Here is a 9,046-nt window from a genome sequence, read left to right as displayed (position 1 = left end):
ATTTAAATTCAAATTTTAAGCTTAAATCTTTTGAACAAACAAACCAAATCGAAAATAGAGCCAAAGTGATACAACCCAACTTGATAGGTTGTCACTAATGGTCACTAATACAACCTGATTTGGTAGGCAAAACAGCCTGCAATCGAACTAAAACAATCCATGAACACTCATATTTTTAGCTAAATTAATAGTTTAATCTCCATTAGTTATTGAAAATTTATAGCAAAAATACACAATTATTGAAAATAAATTTCTAATGAAGATATGTTAATTAAAAAATATAATAAAAACTGGAATATATTAAATTAGTCAATAAATCGTGTAATCTCAAATAATAGTTTAATCTCTAATAAATATTAATCAATAAATTATAAAACATATATAATTACTAAAAATAAATTTCTAACAAAAATACAATAAATAAAGGAAATTAGGAAAGGGTGTTTGGAGCAAGGAGAGGCATGGTCTGACCTAAAACCCCAAGCCCGGCACAGCCCATTGGCCCATACAATCGTGTCGAGCCATGACACGACCCATGGACCTTCAGGTCGGGCCAGGTTGGCTCAAAATTGACACCACATAAGTAGATCACCTCGGACACTTTACAATTGCATCAATGACCTTGGGGTCACCCTAGTAGACCAAACTGCGAACAACTAGATGGGACCTCAGGTCGGTGTATGATGCGATTTGCTTCCACCGAACTACCCTGGCCCCGTCAAGACATTAGGTCAGCATGAAAGGCGACCCGCTTCTACCAACTTGACCCGAGTTCAGATAGCGACCTGCCAGGTGACCTCCCCCTTGAGTGAGTTATCATCTCTGACTTCTCCGGCATCACAACGCTTGATTGTTAGACCCGTCTTGTCTGCATCGGAGTTGATCAGACAGACCTTATCCCTTTGTGTGGATCATGTATTCGGTAAAGAGATCTCCTCTGAACATGGCGGGCACAGTTTCTCGAGAATCTTGAGCATGTTACAGGAAGCTCCAGGTTTCTTATGCCTATATAAGGGCATCTCTTCCCTCAGAGAAGATATGCACGATTTAGCTCTCAAGCACTCTATCTCTTTTGCTCTTTAGCTCTCTCCAAAATCTCCATTTTATTGACTTAAGCATCAGAGTGCCCACCCCAAATAAAACAGTCCGAACATTCTAATAATGTCTTTTAGCCCCGACTCGGCATCTGAATTTTCCTTTGGCAAGGAATTGTCAGATCGTGTATCATAAAAAATTTCCACATGAGAATATGTTGCAAGCAGTGGTGGTACTAAATTAACCAATAGGTAGCATGCTCATGCCTTTAGCTTGTTGCTCCATCTTTTCTTTATGTCTTATAGGAGTTTTTTCATTATTCTTCTCTACAAGCAGTTATAAAGGCAAAAGGGAGGAGGAATTAAATAAAAGAACTTGGAAAGAAATGCCTATAAATAATGCAATAGTTAGATTGTGTGGATGTTTTTGTACTTTGTGTGCAGTGGCGGCTTGTAGTCCATAAAAGATAGTTTCGAATGGGTTAGGAATTAAGGCAAAAAACATGATGACTTAATTTAGTGGTGGCCTTTTTATTTTTATTTTTTCATTTTCTTATCCAAATATGAGGCCCTTCATTGTTTTTTCTTTCTTTTTTCTATTGGTAGTCATCCTAAACTACTTCTATGAGACTCAACCATGATGGTGCAAGAGCATATTTTCTCTTGATAGCTAGCCATCAACTGAACTAAGGTATGCTATGTTTAGTTATGAGGTTCTTGGTTCATTTCAAACACACTTACCTTCTATACCCTATCTTGTAAAGGAAAGTTAGGAACATGTGTGGTTTGAAATGTATATTAACAAATTATTGTTCTAAGTGGACCCGGTTGAATTTCTATTTTGTGAAACCGATTAATAAAACTAAAGAATAATAGAAATATTTTCCACCAAATTCTCTTGATATTTTTCTATTTTATTTTATTTTCTTAATCATATATTTTGACACCAAAAGAGCTGAAGTCCAACGCTTTTGGTTTGGAATTGACAAGAAGAATAGGGTTTGGGTAAATTTTATGTATATTCATTCTTTCTTCTTTCCATTCTTAAGAGGAAGGTAAGTTTTAGGTAATGTAGTTTAAGCCATCATCCATATCCAAGGTGGTACTATGTCTGATAGTTTATATTTTCAACATTTCAATTTTCAAAGTAAAGCATTTATATAAAAAACAATTAACTTAAAATGAAATTCTACAAATAAATAAGTAATCATTTATTAATATTATCATCTTGATTTCTTTGAGGATGATGGCTTGAAACTGAAGAGTGTTAATGCCCATGTGGTAAAATATTTGAAGCAATAGTAGCATTTGGAGCCTATAAATTAGAGAAAACTTTATTAGTGTATTAACATTCTATATTTAAATATATTCTTACTATTTAATTATTGTCTTAATCTTTCCTATTTCTATTTCTGACAGTTGTCTAAAATCTCTTTATTATGAATGTTCATTAACGAAAAAATGAAAAAGACTATTTTATTCATTATTCTCGTTAAAAGAAGGGGAGAAAGAGTACAGGTCGACAGAGAAAGAGGGAGGGAGTGTGTACATTGAGACAGCGCCTTCTACCTCTCTCTAGTTTTTACCATATTAAAATCACGCTTTGAATAATACTTCGCCCGTTTCTTATCGGTGAGTTCAAATCTGCGCCCCCATCGACTCGCCCCACAAAGCCCCACACGTCAAACGTCTGCCATCTGTCCCTTCGCACGCAGTTAGCTTGTCCCGCATGCGGAGCTAACGAGACGGCCGTTGGCTCGTCCCTCGTTAGCCCCAAAACTATCCCAAAATCGAATTCAATTCTCAAAACCCTCATTTCCACATTTCACATTCCCGCGTGCTTGAACAGCCGGTCCCTGACCCTTCATTCTTCTCCCTTCACCCGAGTTCTCTTCTCCTTTTCCTGCACCGGCGACCTACAACGACAACCGGCGATCATCCCTTCTTTGTTTATTTGTTTTTGGGCCGTGCAGCCCGATAAGAGAGCCCTCTGTCCAGTGTCCAACACATCTTCTGCTCTCCCTCCCTTGTATTATGCGCAACACTTGGCGTTAGATTTTATTACTCTAAATTCTTTATTCTGAATCCTCCGCCGGAACCGGAGGACCCTGTACGTCACGTTAGTCTTTTACACCTACAAACCAAGTAGTTTATCGTAATTTTCTCGGAGAAGTATTACGAGACTGTAGACTGTAAAAAATTTCGACTGGCTTAAACGATGGATGATTCAATCGAGCGGCGACCCCTGAAAACCCTCAAAAAGCTCAAGAAAATGCAGTCTTCCTCTGTCAAATCAAATGTAAAGAGAAGAAGAAGAAACAGTTTTTTTTTTTTTAATGCAATCAAACTACTAGTATTTATTATTCGATTTAAAGAACCACTGCAAACAAACCAATCCTTTATACAGACATCCATTATAACAAATTCCATTTCTATACTATAAATAAAAAAACCCAAAACAAAGTCAAGCAGACTTGAGACTATTTTCTTCCCTCATCCTCGTAAATGTTCTGAAAGAAATGGAAAAACAGAAACATTTTCCTTTTCTTTCTTTTGATGGGTTCCACGGTTAATCATCTCCCTGTATTGATTCAACCGACTCCTGCCTCTGCAACCTCATCTCTTCATTGAATTTCTTTATAAACGCTTCCACCCGCCGGTTCAGCTCGTCTTGACTCAGCGACGGTTCTTTCCGAAGCTTCCCCAAACCACCCGGGGGCGGACTCAGCGACTCTCCAAATTAATACGGTCCCTGAACGTCTCTGCTTTCTTCACTTTCGCGGGGGTTGGCTCTTGTGTTCCTGGCTCGGGTTGCTGTGGCGACCGTGTGTTCCCCACGTCTCCGACTTCTTCAGATGCCTCTTCAGTGGCATCGGCCGGCCGGCCGTTATCATCTTCCACGTGTTCTCCAGCGTATCGTTTCGTTTCGGCTTCGCCACCCGTAACGCCCTTCCACCTAATCAGTAGTCACAGTAAACAATGCCATCGGAATGTTAATATTTTCCCAAATACATTTCCGTGAACTTTTTCTCTATAAATTGCGATCTCTTTTAACGCATTTGTCTTGATCGAACAGTGCCAGAACTATATAATTGAAAATTGGAATCTTCATGTTTCTCCATAGATTTTAGCGGCAGATAAACGCAGTTTTTTTTCCCTCATCACATATGATGTCCATAAATTATGAAAAACGAAAAGAAATTAAAAAAAAAAAAAAACAAAGTAGCAAAAACTGAAAAAGAAAAGAAACCAGAAGCATTCCCGCCGGGCGGCCAGCCGGATTCATGGCAATACGACGGGAAAATCTCCTTCCACCGACGAGAAAAATGGGCTTCTGATAACGTGCACCAAGAAGGCCGGTACATGTTACCTTCTCGCTAAAAATCTTATCTTTATAATATATTGACAATGAGTTCAGAGAGAGAAAGAGTGAGAGTGTAGTAATACCTTCAGGGCTAGCTCTGACGATTTTCCGACCAAACCTTACAGAAACCAGTGGTTTCTCGGTTGGGAAGGAATATTCCGTTGGAACCTCCGTCGAATCCTTCCGCTGCGAAGTCCAAGCCGATCTAGAGATAACAAAATTATCCTCGTCATACTCCTCCGGAGCTCTCGTCAGAGGAGTTTCAACCTCCGGATGATCGCCGGTTGTCGTTGTAGGTCGTCGTGCCGAAAAAGGAGAAGATAACTCGGGTAAAGGGAGAAGAACGAGGGATCAAGGGACGAGCTAACGGCCGTTCCGTTAGCCCCGCATGCGGGACAAGCTAACTGCGTGCGAAGGGACAGATGGCGGACGTTCGGCGTGTGGGGCATTTGTGGGGCGAGAGCCGGTGGGGCACAGATTTGAACTCTTGCAAAGTTGGAAGGTAAAGTCAACACTGAAAAAGGTATAAAGGAAAAGTGATCAATAAAAGGGAAAATTTATGATATGGAAAAAGTATCTGTTTTATATCGTATTGGATGAGATGGACCAATCAACATTCGCTTTCTCTGTTTCGGTGAATACGGTAACCGGTTTTAAAAACAACCATTTAAATTGTATTTTAAAAAAGAAATTCATTTCAATATAAGAAAGACGTTAACGTCTTCATACACGATGACCAGAAAAGCTTACTTCTGAAGGTGAAGAACGGCTGCCTCGGACGGCTAGTACAGGGGACCTCTGACAAACAAAGACGGTCGGGAGCAAGAGAAATCGTCTACCGAATGGCGAATGAAGGAGCACGGGGAAGAAGACAGTCGGGAGCAACAGAGAAGTCGTCATTTTCGAACAAAGTTCGTTTCTCCTTTTTTTGAGCACGGGGAAGAAGATGGCAGGGAGCAATCTACCGGATGGCTAATGGAGGGGCACAAGGAAGAAGACTATCGTCGTTTTCAAACGGAGGAATAGAGGAGGTGTCGATTTTTGAGCATAGTTCTTCTTCTCCTGTTGTTGCGTTCAGGGTATAGCGGTAATAATTTTATGACGGTGGGGAACAATCTACTGGACGACGAATGGAGGAAAACGGGGAAGAAGACAATCGCTGTTTTTGAATGGAAGAACTGAGAAGTCATCGATTTTCGAACAGAATTCTTCTTCTTTTTTTTTATCATGGGGAAGAAGACAGTGGGGAATGATCTACCGGACGGCGAATGGAGGAGCACGGGGAAGAAGACAGTCGTTGTTTTCGAACGGAAGAACTGAGAAGTCATCAATTTTCGAACAGAGTTCTTCTCCTGTTTCGATTTTTCTTTGAACTACCAAAAAGGGCCTTCATTTCATTATTATTTCATAGGTGGTGAGCAAAACTAGAAAGCAGAAGCTCTTGCTCATTTGTTTTCTTTCTACTAAAAGAATCACAGTTGATGTTTACTCACTCTAGCCAGACTCTAGTACGTACTAAGTAGCAACAGCAGTAGTAGTAGGTCTATCTCCTACATCCTACAAATTACAGTTTATCTAAAAACTAGCAGAATCCAAAAGGAGAACAGTCGTCCACCAATATCGTGTTTGTCCATCTGTTTCCTCACGTTGTGTTCTTTCCCAGCGATGAAGTTCCTCTTGTTATCCCGGACGTTTATCCCGAATACAATTATCTACAGATTCTCTTTCTCGGAAGCAACGACGGTGAACACATGCCCCAGTGGAATTATGAAACCTGTATTTGAAGACACACTGGAACTGGCCTTCTCATACTATACCCCATCACCTTCTCCTTCTCTTCCTCTCTGGTTCTAACAGGAGATGTGTGGGCACACCATCTCCCACCATCCACTCCCTTTCACTACAAAAGCTATCCTAGTCGACCTCGTGTTGTACAAGGGAGCTAGCATTGCTTCGGCTCCCTAACTGATGTTGCTAAATATGATGGAGACGTCGAGGTCTTTGAGCTGCTGGTAGTCGTTATGTTGGGCCTCATAGAGCTGTCCATAGCTGTTAGAATAGATGGGACGTTTCTTCAATAGGTTGAACAGGCCTCTCGTCTCACTTTTGTGTATGCTTCACCGATGCCCGCCCTCTGAGGATGAAGAAGCCTGCTCGCTCATAGCCTTAATTTGTTCCTTTGACGCCTCCCTCATCACTTCCTTCCTTTTCTCTCCCAAAATCCTCTTTAGTTTGTCTTTTGGAGTATTTAGAGCGGCTTCCAGGATTTCATTGCTAAATGCAGTGTAGAATGATTCCCCATCTTCGCTGCTGGCACTGAAGAATTTTGAGACGTGGTCGGGAGTTGAGATGGTCTCGAAGAATTTCGAGATGTTGTCGTCTCTATTCACCAAGTAGACTATCGTTCCAGCAGGAATCCTAGCTACATCTCCACACTCAAGATTGTAGGATTCCCTGTTATCACTGTGCACCAAGTTGATTGTTGCCTTCCCCTTAACAACGATGACAACAACATCTACATCCCAGTGGTGGGGGATCAGGAAAGTGCTAGGTTTGGCTTCCAAGATAGCCAAGCGGTAGTTATCTAGACCACTCAAAAGCTTGAATCGGGAGCTGAACCTCTACTCATCGAAGAAGTAGGGGTTACTCTTATGTCGCTCCTACTGCTGCTCCTCCTCTCGATTGCCTTCTCTTTGCTTGTTATCTCTTTGAGGTTTCAGTGGGTAAGCCAGTGACAAAGCTGCCGACAAAAGGAAGATAGAGGGAGGAGGAAGAAACACAAAGGAAGTTTGGCTTTGATCACCATGACTGAAAGAGAGAAAGCTTTGGTGGTCGGATTCTCCTGTTTTGAATTGCGCTGAGGGGTATAAATGTTTCATTGACGGGGAAGAGTTGGAAAAAAATATTCATATTTTTTTGAATATTTTAAATTTTAATTATAATATAAAATAATTAATTACCGATTAATATAGTAAATTCGGTAATTGCTGCAAACGTAACATTACAAGAATTTTCCATACGATATGGTTTTCCATATCATAGTCGGACACTTAACAAAAATAACCTTTCTTTGGCATTCTGGGAGGGGTGCAACAATGTTCTTAACAAAAGCATTGGCCTTCGTCAGCAAAAGAAACTCGGAGGTAGGGGCTGTGGAGGAGGATGTCGGAAGTTTAGCTTTCCATTAACGGACAAAAATCACAGCTTCTGTTTTGCAGAAAGACACTGTATATTGGCGTCGAAGTATTGGCGCAGAAAATCACGGCTTCAGTTTTGCAGGGCTTATTTCGCTGTAGAGGAGAACTATGTTGCAATTGTGCCCTTCTGCGATAATAGGATTCTGGGTTTCTCTGTTAGGTCGCCTGAGTATTGGCGCAGAAAATCATGGTTTTGCAGGGTTGATAATCATAGAAATCGACTAGTATAATGTCGTCAGCGGCGACCCAGACCTTCTTTCCTACCATCACCACTGCAACTCTTAGCAGCAAACCACCCTCACCGGACCACTCTCTCTCTCTCCTTTATCTTCTTCAACCTAAAACTCAGCTTCCTTGTTTTTTCTCCCCTATCATCGCTGCTGCAACTCTTTGCAATGGCAATTTGGATCGAACTTCCCTCACACTCACCGGGTTTTGAGATGTTTCAGAAATCTATGGCTCTGTTTCTTTCTGTTTCTTTGTGGATTTGAATCTCACTCTCCATTTCTTAAAAACATGGGCCAGAATCCGGTGGGTTTGAATTTCCAGCGATGCAATTCAATCAACAATATTTTGAGGTATTTGCGGAAAGCATTAATCCTATTATTTTCATCAGAAGGTTTCAAGGAGTACCACCTAAGTTAGGGTTCCGTGCCATAACCCCATCGATGACCACCTGCTCCTTAAGGTTATTCAAGAACAAGGTGGATTCCGATGGGGGAGACGGAGACGAAGATGGAGATGGAGTGGATTTAGATGGTGGGTATTTTAGGAATTTTTGAAAAATATATCAATTAACAGAATGTGAAGGAAAATTAATGCTAAGGGTCTCTAAGACAAGACAATATGTAAATAGTAAAGGTAGAATAAATAAGGGTAGTTTAACAAATTTGCCCCAAATATAATCATTATAATAGTAAAGAATAAATAAAATATTCATACAATATAATTAAAATAATAATAATATAATACAAGGTTCAAAGTAATGTATGCTTTATATATGCATCGATGCATTAGGAAACTTATATAAATCTTAAAAAATACATTAGTAACAATAAATATAAGTTTTATTGTTAGGCAATGTATATCCTTAGCTCCAATCAGATTGATGTACATATACATTTATTGTAAATGAATAAAAATATATTATTGTTTCATATTGATATTGATATATTTCTTTGAATTTACCCCTTAAACTGGACACTTATGAGACTCGTGTTAGTTTAGAATGTTTTCAGGCATTGGATAAATTTGGGGAATTTATCCTACCAAAGCTGACACTGATGTGTTATAAAAAAAGTTGGGGTAGCTTGTCTCAACTGGTAGGGTGAGACTCGAAGCACATGTAGTGTGTGTTCGGTTAAAACACTGAACCCGAACCATTTTTCAATTATGCCCCGAACCTTGTAGATTGATGGGCAAAACTGGAAAGTTACACATAACCCCTAGAC

General features: G+C 40.1%; 1 long non-coding RNA gene and 1 pseudogene across 1 annotated transcript; both read right to left on the bottom strand.

The window, feature by feature from the left end:
* Positions 1-3,390: 3,390 nt before the first annotated feature.
* On the bottom strand, positions 3,391-4,775 carry LOC148865926 (uncharacterized). The gene is made up of 2 exons (XR_016110351.1): positions 4,482-4,775; positions 3,391-3,990 (listed from the first exon to the last, which is right to left on the bottom strand). It is a non-coding gene; the product is annotated as an uncharacterized LOC148865926 (long non-coding RNA).
* Positions 4,776-5,969: 1,194 nt separating this feature from the next.
* Positions 5,970-7,204, bottom strand: LOC148865925 (vicilin-like antimicrobial peptides 2-2 pseudogene; annotated as a pseudogene).
* Positions 7,205-9,046: the final 1,842 nt, after the last annotated feature.

The sequence above is a fragment of the Nelumbo lutea genome, chromosome 3 (genome assembly GCF_056320005.1).
Source record: "Nelumbo lutea isolate HS-2025 chromosome 3, American lotus-T2T, whole genome shotgun sequence".
NCBI lineage: Eukaryota > Viridiplantae > Streptophyta > Magnoliopsida > Proteales > Nelumbonaceae > Nelumbo > Nelumbo lutea.
This window is presented reverse-complemented; position numbering and strand designations above follow the sequence as displayed.